The sequence below is a fragment of the Symphalangus syndactylus genome, chromosome 2 (assembly GCF_028878055.3).
Source record: "Symphalangus syndactylus isolate Jambi chromosome 2, NHGRI_mSymSyn1-v2.1_pri, whole genome shotgun sequence".
Classification (NCBI taxonomy): Eukaryota; Metazoa; Chordata; class Mammalia; order Primates; family Hylobatidae; genus Symphalangus; species Symphalangus syndactylus.
The window spans coordinates 128869709-128882969 of record NC_072424.2 but is presented as its reverse complement, the minus strand read 5'-3'; the positions used below and the strand labels follow the sequence as shown (position 1 = coordinate 128882969).

Here is a 13261-nt window from a genome sequence, read left to right as displayed (position 1 = left end):
TACACCTTCATTCCAGAAGCTGGATGGAAAAAAATTATGAATTTTTTCTTTTTTTGAGATAGAGTCTTGCTCTGTTGCCAGGCTGGAGTGCAATGGTACAATCTTGGCTCACTGCAACCTCCGACTCCCTGGTTCAAATGATTCTCCTGCCTCAGCCTCCCAAGTAGCTGGGATTACAGGCACATGCCACCATGCCCAGCTAATTTTTGTATTTTTAGTAGAGACGGGGTTTCACCATGTTAGCCAGGATGGTCTCAATCTCCTGACCTCGTGATCCGCCCGCCTCGGCCTCCCAAAGTGCTGGGATTACAGGCATGAGCCACCGTGCCTGGCCAAATTTTTTTGATTATATATGCATAGAATATCTCTGGAAGAAAATATAGGAAACTAAGAGTCTTTGGAGAGAGAAATAACAAGGATAGTAAGGAAGAGAGTCTTAACTTTTATTATAAACCATTTTTTTTTTTTCTGAGACAGAGTCTTGCTCTGTTGCCCAGGCTGGAGTGCAGTGGCGCCATCTCAGCTCACTGCAAGCCCTGCCTCTGGGGTTCATGCCATTCTCCTGCCTCAGCCTCCTGAGTAGCTGGGACTACAGGCATGTGCCACCACGCCCAGCTAATTTTTTGTATTTTTAGTAGAGACGAGGTTTCACTATGTCATTCAGGTTGGTCTCGATCCCCTGACTCTTGATCCACCCGCCTTGGCCTCCCAAAGTGCTGGGATTACAGGCGTGAGCCACCATGCCCAGCCTATACACCCCATTTTACCTTTTGTTTCGTACCCTGTGTGTATTACCTACTCAATTAATAAATAATTGAAAAAATATATATAAAAGGTGTGTAGGAAGAAGGGCCCATGAGAGGCTGAGAAACAATGACCTGCAAAGTAAGAGGAAAGGAGAGAGAATTGTAGCAGTAGTCAGGGGTGAGACTTTCAACAACTTTCCTGTAGGAACCCTGAGCCCACCCATAGATAGCACAGAGGCCAATAGGATAAAGCCTGAAGGGTACTCCCTGGGCTTGGTGATTCCCATGCAGATTCTTAGGAATGATTTTGGTTGACACAAAATCCTACTCTGTAATTTTTATTTTTATTACTTATGTATTTACTTATGTTTGAGACAGAGTCTCGCTCTGTCGCCCAGGCTGGAGTACAGTGGCACAGTCTCAGCTCACTGCAACCTCCACCACCCGGGTTCAAGCAGTTCTCCTGCCTCAGCCTCCCAAGTAGCTGAGATTACAGGCATGCACCACCATGCCCAGAATCACCACGCCCAGAGACAGGGTTTCACCATGTTGGCCAGGCTGGTCTCGAACTCCTGACCTCAGGTGATCTGCCCACCTTGGCCTCCCAAAGTGCTGGGATTATAGGCATAAGCCACCGCACCCAGCCCTCTGGCTGTACAATTTTAAAAATAGCCACCCAACATCTTTTGGACAGTTTTCCTCTCTTTGGGGAATTTCATGCACTGTGAATCCTGACTTCCCTTGGAGGAAGCAGGAAACTCACTTTCCCTTGGGGTTAGGGCTTAGTCATTGACACAGCCTCTGCCAATGAGAAGAGCCCAGCCGAGGCTTCATTTAGAAAGAGGGTAATGCAAGGAAACAGCTCCTGTGAGAGGGTGGTGCGGGTGCCTGGCTTTGGGGCAGTGGCAGTGGAGATTCTGGCACACACTGGCAGTGCCCAGGCCTGGCATAGCATTTCATCTAAGCATTCTGAATGAAAAACACGTGGCCTGCCATATTTGTGCACAATTGGTCTGGAGTGGTGCTAGCTGCAAAGCCCCACACCTGATTCTTGGACTCCCATGGAAATTTTGGTAGTATATTTTAAAATATACAGATGGTGGCTCACGCCTGTAATCCCAGCACTTTGGGAGGCTGAGGTGGGTGAATCACCTGAGGTCAGAAGATCGAGAGCAGCCTGACCAACATGGTGAAACCCATGTCTACTAAAAATTCCAAAAAAAAAAAAAAAAAAAAAAAAATTAGCTGGGCGTGGTGGTGGGCACCTGTAGTCCCAGCTATTCAGGAGTCTGAGGCAGGAGAATCCCTTGAACTCAGGAGGTGGAGATTGCAGTGAGCCAAGATCACACCACTGCACTCCAGCCTAGGCAACGAAGTGAGACTCCACTGAAAAAAAAAATCACTTAATAAATTCCTTTTTTGTTTTAAATAACTTAGAATGGATTTTGTAGTGGTTTTATTTGGAGGGCGGATGTAGGTTAGAAAGACATCAAGGAACCTGGGCAACAAAGAAAAACTTCATCTCTACAGAAAATAAAAATTCGCTGGGCTTGATGGTGTGTAGTAGTAGTCTCAGCTACTTGGGAGGCTGAGCTGGGGGATCACTTGAGCCCAGAAGTTGGAGGCTGTAGTGAGCTATATCACACCACTGCACTCTAGCCTGGGAGACAGAGTGATACCCCATCTTAAAAATTAAAGTCAAGGGTAAATATGGATGTTGGAAGCCAGTTTTCTCACTGTCAGAGTGGGAGGTTACAGGTAAGCAAGGGAAGGTGTTAGAATGATCCAGATGGCACTGGATTAGCATTGGAGACATAAGTATGACTCATGTTTAGCTTAATACTGATATAGATGTACATATAGAACTATTTTTAGATATATGGATATACATAGGCAAATATAGTACATGGACATATATTTCCTTGCTCTCTCAGCTGAAAGGCTTAGAGGCAATAACACCCCAATAGCAACAAGCACCCCAACAACTGAGCAATAGCAACAGGACTGGATCTTAGTTTCTTTCTTTTCTTTTCTTTTTTTTAAAACAGAGTCTCTCTCTGTTGCCCAGGTTGGAGAGCAATGGCACGATCTCAGCTCACTGCAAACTCCGCCTCCCAGGTTCAAGCAATTCTCCCACCTCAGGCTTCCAAGTACAGGCGCCTGCCACCACGTCTATCTAATTTTTTGTGTTTTTACTAGAGATGAGGTTTCGCCATTTTGGCCAGGCTGGTCTCGAACTCCTGACCTCAGGTGATCCGTCCGCCTCAGCCTCCCAAAGTGCTGGGATTATAAAAATGAATCAGCCGGGCACAGTGGCTCAGTTTCTAACACCATTTTCCAATAAAAGGAACCAAGGACTCTTAGAGAAATGGCTGATTCAAGGAGTGGGGCAGGAAAGATGAACCTGGAGGCATCACAACCACATGAAATGTGCGGATCTTTCTTGGCTACTAACGAAACTTAACCAACTAATCAAGACAATTTTATGAAATACAGGAAATCTGATATGGACTGTGATCTAGATAATATCAAGGAATTACTGTTAATTTTTGAGGAGTGACAATGACATTGAAATTCTGTAAGAAAATGTCTGTATTTTTAGAGATGCGTCCCGAAGGATGAGGGGCTAAAATGACATGATATCTGGAATTTGCTGTAAAGAAAGAGGAAAATTGGGATAGATGAAGAAGTGTGGCAAATCTTGGTAACTGCTGAATCTCGGGTTCATTGTAGAATGTCCTCTCCTTCTGAGTACACTTGAAATTTTTCATTAGCACATTGTTTTTTTTGAGACAGAGTCTTGCTCTGTCGCCCAGGCTGGAGTGTAATGGCTTGATCTCAGCTCACTGCAACCTCTGTCTCCCGGGTTCAAGTGATTCTCCTGTCTCAGCCCCCTGAGTAGCTGAGATCACAGGCGCCTACCCCCTACGCCCAGCTAATTTTGTTGTATTTTTAGTAGAGATGGGGTTTCACCATATTGGCCAGGCTGGTCCTGACCTCAGGTGATCCACCTGCCTCGGCCTCCCAAAGTGCTGGGATCACAGGCGTGGGCCACCGTGCCGAGCCTCATAATGCATTTTTTTTTAAAAGCTAGAAAAAGATTTGGGTTGAGAATAGTTAGCAATGTTCATTCCACCTGTAATCCCAGGCTGCGCAGGACCTCTGATGTGATGGACACTGCTGTGGCTGAGACCGAGGTGTGGGTGGGTGGGCTGCCCCTGATCCAGGACTGAGCCAGGAGGGCCTCTGATCCCAGATCTGGAGTTGAGAAAGGGGAGTTGACTGCTGGAGGACCCATTTTTTTCTCTTATATCCGTGGCTGGCTGGGAAACCTGGGGTGCCTTTTCTTGATGTTGCCCCGCGCTCTCTAGCTCGTGGAAGGCACACTGAACAACAGAAGAAACAGAAGCTCCCACCCCACTTGTGTGTTTGTGGCTACCTAGCAGTTCTTGCTACTCTACTGTAGGGTGAGAAACAGTGATTACGGTAGAGTTTGTGATGTTTGTTTTTCTCAAGATCAAAACCCCATCTCCCCTCAGTTAACATAAACCCTCAAAAGTCGATCTGTATTTAATTTTCCTTGGGTGGTCCTGGGTTGACATCTTGCCCTTTTGTCTTACCATAGGAACTTGGGAACCCAATGCTTTGTTCCATCTGCTCCGAAGACAGCCCACCTCCCGCTGCTGGCCTGGCGGTTCCAGCATGGATTCTGTTTTGAAACCTCGTCTAAAGTTACAGGGAACAAGAGATCCTTACATTTCATGTGAGCTTTCTGAGCGAAAAGCATGTGTCCTGGCCACAGTCGTGCACACTGGTCTGCATTCATGAGAAAGCCCGCAGAGCAGGAGCGAGGCCAAAAATATGACCCCTCCCTGCCCCCATGTCTTAAAGGCTCCCCTACATTGAACAGACTCTCCTGCTGCTTGAAGAGGAGTAAATGAAGCCCACTTTGGAGCAAAGGAACAGGGCTCTGACGGCCTGCGATCTGGCTAGGGCTTGCTCTGTCACCTGCCTGGCCCATGGTGGCTTCTTCCCTTCTTCCCAAAGTGGAATTCAGGGGAACAGAGTGTCAAGACAAAAATTGCCGTAACAGCTCCTGGAACCTGAGCTCACTGCGTTTTGAAAGTGCCTCTGCAAGCTGGAATTCTTCAAGGAGGCCACTCCTTCAATCTGAGCACAGATGCACAACCAATCTGATCCTACTGAAGCACGTGTTTCTCTGGCACCTGCAAGGCAGGGCTATCCCAGAAATGCAGAAATGTACACAGGCCCACGTGCTCGCTTGCTCACATGACCAATCACAACCCACAGAGGACACCTAGAGCCAGTGGGAGGAGCACAGGAAGGCCAAGTGTCCCTCCTACCTGGGCATCTCTCAGCCTGGGACCATCCACTCACTTCACCGCACACAAAAAATGCACCCGCTTGGTGACTGCAGGACAACAGTGCTGGAAACTTAGTGGTGACGTGAAACTTCATATCATTATCCTTCTTTTCATTTCCCTGCAGTCTGGAGTCTGGTCCTATTGAAAAATCCTAAAAAGGCTGGATCCAAATCATAAAACACAGCTTGTATGCAGAATTACTATAATGTGGGCATCTTGAATTCATTACTCCTGTGGTTTATAGGGTATATTTAAAATGTATACACTAAAGTGAATATAAACTTTACGGTTCATTTTGCCCAAGAGAAAGGGACGGATGAGAGGAAATTAAAGCTGTGCTCTGGCACACTCACCATGGAGCTTCACTTGCTCAAGGCAGCTGATACTGCTGGGTCCTGGAGGTCTGCACAGTGCCCCTTCCCGGGACTACCTCCCTTTGGGTGGTGCTCATTTCTCCCGAGGCTGACAATTGTGTTCTCAAAGTTTCCCATGCATCACTTGAAAATCTGCTCATACGCAACCACCTCAGAGCTTGGAGCTAAATTGCTCACATTTTTCAGGTGTATGGATGCAATTATACAGCTAACAATCTGGGGCTGTTGCTCACCTGTGCACAGGCATTTATCAATCAAGCCTAAACCTTCCAGGAGATGGGTCCAGAGATAAACGACTTCAGGTGTGACCATGAAATTCAAGGCTGGGAAAGCAGATTTGAAAAGTTTCATCTAAGGGATCTTGATTTTTCAGGTGAGGCAGAACCCCCTAATGTAGTGAAGCTCTGATGAAATGCAGGGCAACCCTGGTTGTCGAGGCAGTCTAGCCTTTGTTAAAGTTCTTAAAGTCACTTGTGGTCACTAAGTTGTCTGGATGAAATAAGCAGTACCTGCTAACTTTATGGGTAAAATAAATCATAATATTTAAAATACTCAGGACAGTGATTGACACATAGTAAGTGTTGTATGCTATTTGTTTCAAAATCTGGTTTCCAAAGCAATGTCATCTCTCTCCTCTTCTCTCTCTCTCTCTCTCTCTCTCTCTCTCTCATCTATGGAGAGACATTGGTTTTGAATCGAGGCCCTACCACATTGTAGCTGTGCAATTTAAGGCAAGTTAAATAATCTTTCTTTGCCTCAGTTTCTTCATCTGTGCAATAGAAATACAAATTGTACATTGCAATAATATTTTGAGGATTTCATAAGTGACTATTTAAACTCTTAAAACAAAGTCTCTATAAAATAAGAGCTGCAGGCTGGGTGTGGTGGCTCACGCTTGTAATCCCAGCACTTTGAGAGGCCGAGGTGGGAGGATTATTTGAGCCCAGGACTTCGAGACCAGCCTGGGCAACCTAGTGAGAGGCTGTCTGTATTAAAAAAAAAAAGAAAGAAAGAAGAAAAACTCTATAAGTGCTAGGCATTATAATTATTATATCTGGATCGATGTTAATAATAGTATTTCTGAGTGGTAGAATCATAGCTGAATGTCTGCTTCATATTATGTTGGGTAAGTTGAAGCTTCCTCTGGCTGGGGTACATTTTCTTGGTCTTCCTATGCTTTGTGTGCTTAACCCTGTGTCTGGCCGATAGTAGCTGCTCAATAAATGTTGAACTCAGCTGCTAAGATCGCATTGCATGGGCCAGGTGTGGTGGCTCATGCCTATAATCCTAGCACTTTGGGAGGCTGAGGTGGGTGGATCACTTGAGCTCAGGAATTTGAGAACAGCCTAAACAACGCGGTGAAACCCCGTCTCTACAAAAAATACAAAAATTACCCAGGTGTGGTGGCAAACACCTGTAATCCCAGCTACTCAGGAGACTGAGGCAGGAGAATTGCTTGAACCTGAGAGGTGGAGCTTGAAGTGAGCCAAGATTGCACCACTGCACTCCAGCCTGGGTGACAGAGTGACACTCCGTCTCAAAAAAAAAAAAAAGACTGTATTTCATAATCAGTACCTCTCCCAGATATCATATCCCTGGTCATTGTCTCATGTTTTCATAGCTTTCTAGGAAGTTTCTGGAACAAAATTGACATGAGATGAAATAAAGCCTAGTAAGTACCAATTCACATGAACATTTCCCTCACAACATTGTGTCTCTTTTTCAAGACTCTGGAGGGCTTAGATAACAGGTTCTGGGCTTGTGCTCTCAAGGGAGGCCCCTCTGTAAGCCTGTGCTATGTGATTTGCCATAAAAACAACAAACAAACTACCAGTTAATCATCTGCATATGTGGCCCATGTACTGCTGGCCCCCGGGAATGGTAAGTAAATGGGATTTTTATGGAAGTCAGACCTCTGAACAGGCAGTGAAATTGGCAGTCATGGAAAACACAAACAGCAAAAAACACGATTACAAGAAAGCATTTATGGTATGATTTCATATGCATGTAAAACTACATATATAAATCTTATATGCATATATGTAGGGAATGTCTTCAAATACAAATGGTAGTTATCTTTGTTAGTGAGATTTAGTGCAGTTTTTTCTCTTTGTTTATACTTTTTCTATACAGAAAAAATACACACGATTATATATGAGGAAGAAAAAAATAACCATGCATCAAGGGAACTGATTTGTTCAATAGACTTCAAAAACTAACTGTAAGGGGCTGGGCGCAGTGGCTGATGCCTGTAATCCCAGCACTTTGGGAGGCTAAGGCGAGAAGATCACTTGAGCCCAGGAGTTCAAGACCAGCCTGGGCAACAAAATGCTACCCCCTACCTCTACAAAAAATTTCAAAATTAGCCAGCCGTGGTGGCACACATCTGCAGTCCCAGCTACTTGGGAGGCTGAGGCAGAAGGATCACTTGAGCCCAGGAGGTGAGGCTGCAGTGAGCTGTGTTTGTGCCACTGCCCTCTAGCCTGGGTCATAGAGCCAGACCCTGTCTCAAAAATATGTATCTATATAAAACAAGCAAACATTAACTATAAGGATTTGAAATCTGTTGTCTAGTAGGTTTTCTAGACTTAGCAAGTAACAATACAGGACACCTAGTTAAAGTTTGATAAACAATTGTAAGTATGCCCCATATAATATTTTGGGCATTGCCTCTTTTTTTTTTTTTCAAAAAATGAAAAGAAATGTAAAGTAGGAGTATAACTTCTACACTTCTACCATTATTTATATTTCTTCTCATTCTTTTCTCTGTAAGTAGGTTTTACATGGTCTAGAGTCATACCGTGTGTGTGCAGTTTTCATTCACTTAACAAGTCATATTGGTTCCCTACTGGGGACCAGGTGCTGTGCTAAGCATTGGGGATACAGTAGGAGTAACACAGGTTTGCTGTTGCCTCTACTCAACATAAAATCATTTAGCACAGTTTTTGCATTAAAAACTTTAAATAGATGCATAATCTGCTATCAAGTTAGTATATTCCATTTTACTTAACCAATCTTCCATTGTGGCTTAATTTATTCATTTGTTTGCATATTAGCTTTTTGCTGTTGTAAATAATACTGCCCTGAATGGCTTTGTACATCAAGCTTTTCTCACGTTTTTGAATTATTTTATTTTAAGGATAGACACTTAAAAATACTATTTTAGGCGGGGCACGGTGGCTCACACCTGTAATCCTGGCACTTTGGAATGGGGAGGCAGCTGGATCGCCTGAGGTCAGGAGTTCGAGACCAGCCTGGACAACATGGTGAAACCCCGTCTCTACTAAAAATACAAAAATTAGCCAGGCGTGGTGGCGCATGCCTGTAATCTCAGCTACTCAGGAGGCTAAGGCAGGAGAATTGCATCATGAACCCAGGAGGTGGAGGTTGCATTGAGCCAAGATCGCACCACTGCACTCCAGCCTGGGCAAGAGTGAGACTGTCTCAAGAAAATTAAAAAAAAAAAAGTATTTTTAGGCTAGTTGGAATTTCATAATAATTTCTTTAGAAAAGGTTAATTGGCTAGAATCACAAAAAGAAGCAAAGCCTATATGTTTCCTTTTACTTTATTTTTATTTTTTTTGAGACAAGGTCTCATTCTATTGCCCAGGCTGGAGTGCAGGTGCCATCTCGGCTCACTGCAGCCTCAACCCCCCAGGCTCAAGTGATCCTCCTGCCTCAGCCTCCCAAGTAGCTGGGACTACAGGTGTGTGCCACCATACCTGGATAATTTTTTTGTATTTTTGGTAGAGACAGGGTTTCACCATGTTGCCAGGCTATTCTCAAACTCCTGGGCTGAAGCAATCCACCCACCTCATCCTCCCAGAGTGTTGGGATTACAGATATGAGCCACTGCGCCAGGCCAAAGTCTATCTTTCTTTGCCTGCAAATACATTTAATCATCTTTCCATATATGTGTTCACAAATTTTATTTGGCGGGTTGTCTACTCATTTTGTGGGGAAGGTCTTGATGATGTTTCTTCCTTTATGAAATAATATAAAAAGGCTATTAAGTTTGTATAATATTTATTTTTGTACTTTTCAGCCTATTGGTGCCTTATTTTTGGTTATTGATTTTATTTTTATTTTTTACTTAGAGCAATTTAATATTGTATCTATTAAAATCTGTTCATCTTTTGATTTCAAGTGTTTCTTAGTATAGAATGTCATTTTTCTATCCAGATGTTTACCACCTATTTAATTTATTTTATTCTTTTTTATATTTAAAAATATATTAAAACCTTAAATCATCTGGAACTTATTTTGGTATAGGTTCGTAGTGAATAGCAATAGGATTTTTATTCCAGATGACCTATATACTATTCCCAAAGAAAACCGCATTTGTCTTTATCTTTCCCTTTGACTTTTATAATGGCTTTTTCTCATGTATTTAATTTTATTGTATAATAAAGCTTATCTTTGGATAAGCCTTGTATACCATTATCACACTGTTCTTTATTATGAAATCTAATAACATAGTATTAGAAACTATTATAGTATTATTTGATAAAGTATATAGAATACAAATTATTACAGTTTTACAATATACTGTTAAATGTTAGAGTAATTCTCCTAATTCTAGAGTCTTCTTTCTGAAAAAAAATATTAAGTTCTACAAAACTTCCATGGGGATTTGAGTTGGAATAGCAGTAAAGGTATACATTAATTAGATAACAATGGACACTTCTCCACCCAGGGACATGAATGTCTCTATTTATTCAATTCTCCTCCTATCTATATTTGTTAACCAAACCTTATCTTGACTTCAGTTTACATTTCTCTTATGAAGTTTACACATGGGTCTCTCATACCATCATGGCTGGGTCCCACTGGATCCACCCTGATCTACTCAGATCAGCTCCACTTTTGTCTGCTTTATATATTGTCTCTAAATCATCTTTTAGAGTTCTGCAATTTAACATGATGTGAAAAATCACTGGACTAACCAATGTGTTAAAATCCCTTCCACTCCGAAAAGCTTGATTCTATTATCTCCAAAATGCATGGTGCTTTCTTGCCTCTGCCTTTGTTAATATTGTTCTTCCTCCTGCCTGAAGTGGCTACCCATTCCAAATTTACATATCCCCAGCTATTCGGGAGGCTGAGGCAGGAGGATTGCTTGATCCTGCGGAGGTAGAGGCTGCAGTGAGCCCTCTAGCCTGCACTCCAGTCTGGGCAACAGAGTGAGACTCTGTCTTAAAAAGAAAGAGAGAGAGAAAGAAAGAAACAAAGAGAAAGAAAGAAAGAGAGAGAAAGAAAGAAAAAGAAAGGAAGGAAGGAAAGAAGGAAGAAAGGAAGGGGAAAAGAAACAACAGGACCAGCCTGGGCAACACAGCAAGACTCTATCTCTATGAAAATTTAATTTAACTCAAAATAATAATAAATAAAATATATAAATAAATAAATAAAATAAATACAAATAAACACCTTCACCAATGTCACTCCTAAATCTTTTGGAGATTTCATGTATTACTGATGGACACACTCGTGGTTAGCATGAACAACTTAAGATTTACGGAAACATCCAGATTTATTCTGTGAAAATACAGTTAACTTCTTATGAAGTTTCACTCACTTTTTCACAGTGAGTGAAAAGGCATGGATTTGAAGATTTGTCCACAGAGCGATGAATGGCTGTACTCTCAGTTTCTATCTGTGTGAAAATCTACTCGTCCTCACAGTCACAAGTTCTTTACATACTAGAAAATGTGTGAGAGATGGAGGTAAGGGGTGGCAGCTGTGGAGGCCAAAGTGGGGGCTTTTTTTTGGTTTGTTTACCAACTGGATTTTGCTCTGGTTAAGACAGCATGGTACAAACCAAGAGAGATTTGTGTTTTCCAGTGTAGCAAGACATTCTAAATAAATGTTCCTTGAAGAGGGGGACTTTACATCCTGGAACTTTGCAAAAATCCAAAAAAGAAAGTAGTGGACTGGAGCAGCATGGAACTGGGCTGGGGGGTGAAGTCAGCAGTCGAGCTCACAGCAAACAGCTTTTGAATGTATTTCTTCAGCCCTTTTTTGTATCAATATAATATATCCAGAAAAGCAACCTTTTTTGAGGGTCTGCTATATGTCAGGGACTGTCTGAAGTGCCCCCCTAACCAAGTGTCAGTGTGTAACCTCAATTTGACAACTGTTGGATACAAAGCCTTAGGCTAAAAGTCTATAATCCCACAGTCTGTAATCCCCTCTCATCCCTCTTGCCCCATTCATCAGGGCATCCATCTGAACTTCACAAGGAAAAGAACTTGGTACCTTTGGCCCCTTCTCAACCACATAACAGCACCAAAGCAGGACCATCTAGGGATAGAAAGTATCTTAGAAACTACTAGTTTGCCAGGGCTACCAAATAATGTATGCCAAACTGGGTGGCTGAAAATAACACAAACATATTGTCTCAGAGCTCTGGAGGCCAGAAGACTGAAGTCAAGGTTTTACCCATGTTCCCTCTGAAACCTGTAGCGAAAAACCTTTCCTTGCCTCTTCTAGTTTCTGGTGTTTTCCAGCAATCCTTGATGTTTTACGACTTGCAGCTGTATCACTCCACTCTCTGCACCTGTCACCACGTGGCCATCTTCTCTCTTGTTTCCCTGTCTCTGTGTCTCTTCTTCTTTTTCTTCTTCTTGTTTTTTTTTTTTTTTTTTTTTGAGGCGGAGTCTTGCTCTGTCACCCAGACTGGAGTGCAGTGGTGTGATCACGGCTTGCTGCAACCTCTGCCTCCAGGGTTCAGGCGATTCTCCTGCCTCAGACTCCCGAGTAGCTGGGATTACAAGCGTGCGCCATCATGCCCAGCTAATTTTTGTGTTTTTCTTAGAGACAGGGTTTTGCTATATTGGCCAGGCTGGTCTTGAACTCCCGAGCTCAAGTGATCTGCCCACCTCGGGCTCCCAAAGTGCTGGGATTATAAGCGTGAGCCACTGCACCAGGGCCAGAACTTTAATATATCTCTTGTGGGGAGGGGACACAATTCAACCTGTAAGACAGAGCATCTTCTTCCACTCATTCCTTTTCGTTTGGTTTTAAGGAAAGTTAGGATCTCAGAGGTTGAGCTGGAGAGTCAATCTGTATGAAATGGTACATTATTATTCTTGGCAATCCTGGTTTCAGGAGACGAGAAACCCATCTTGCTCTAGAGTACGCTGGAAGGAGTTCTTGGATCACAGAACCTAAAGAAGAATGAACCATCCGACTGTGAGAGGTGCTCATTCCAGCCTGGCTTCCAAAGCTTCTAGAACTAGGCGCTCCAGTGGGTGAGGATGTTTCTCATTCTCTTCTTTGGGCTTCATTCTCTTTTGAAAGGATTTATTTTAATGGTAGGTAACGTCGTCAGTTTCCAAGTTTTATCCTGGGAATTCCTAGTTCTAGAAAAGGATTGTCTTCAAGGCTGGATCCCAAAGGCAGATGCCCTGGGGGAGAGCGCTGGCGGCCCATGGGGATAGGCGAGCTTGATCTTGGACCAGTGAACTTCCACCAGAGGAATGGAGCACCATAAAAACAGGCCAGTTTCTGACCAGGCGCAGTGGCTCACGCCTGTAATCCCAGTACTTTGGGAGGCTGAGGCGGGCGGATCACTTGAGGTCAGGAGTTTGAGACCAGCCTAGACAACATGGTGAAACCCTGTCTCTACTAAAAATACAAAAATTAGCCAGGCATGGTGGTGCATATGTGTAATCCCAGCTACTCAGGAGGCTGAGGCAGGAGAATCACTTGAATCCAGGAGGTGGAGGCTGCAGTGAGCCGAGATGGTGTCACCGTG

General features: G+C 43.4%; 1 protein-coding gene across 1 annotated transcript in view; it reads right to left on the bottom strand.

Annotated features, from left to right (window-relative positions):
* Positions 1 to 13261, bottom strand: part of MTHFD1L (methylenetetrahydrofolate dehydrogenase (NADP+ dependent) 1 like) — a 312601-nt gene that overhangs the window by 15708 nt on the left and 283632 nt on the right. The window lies entirely within an intron of this gene.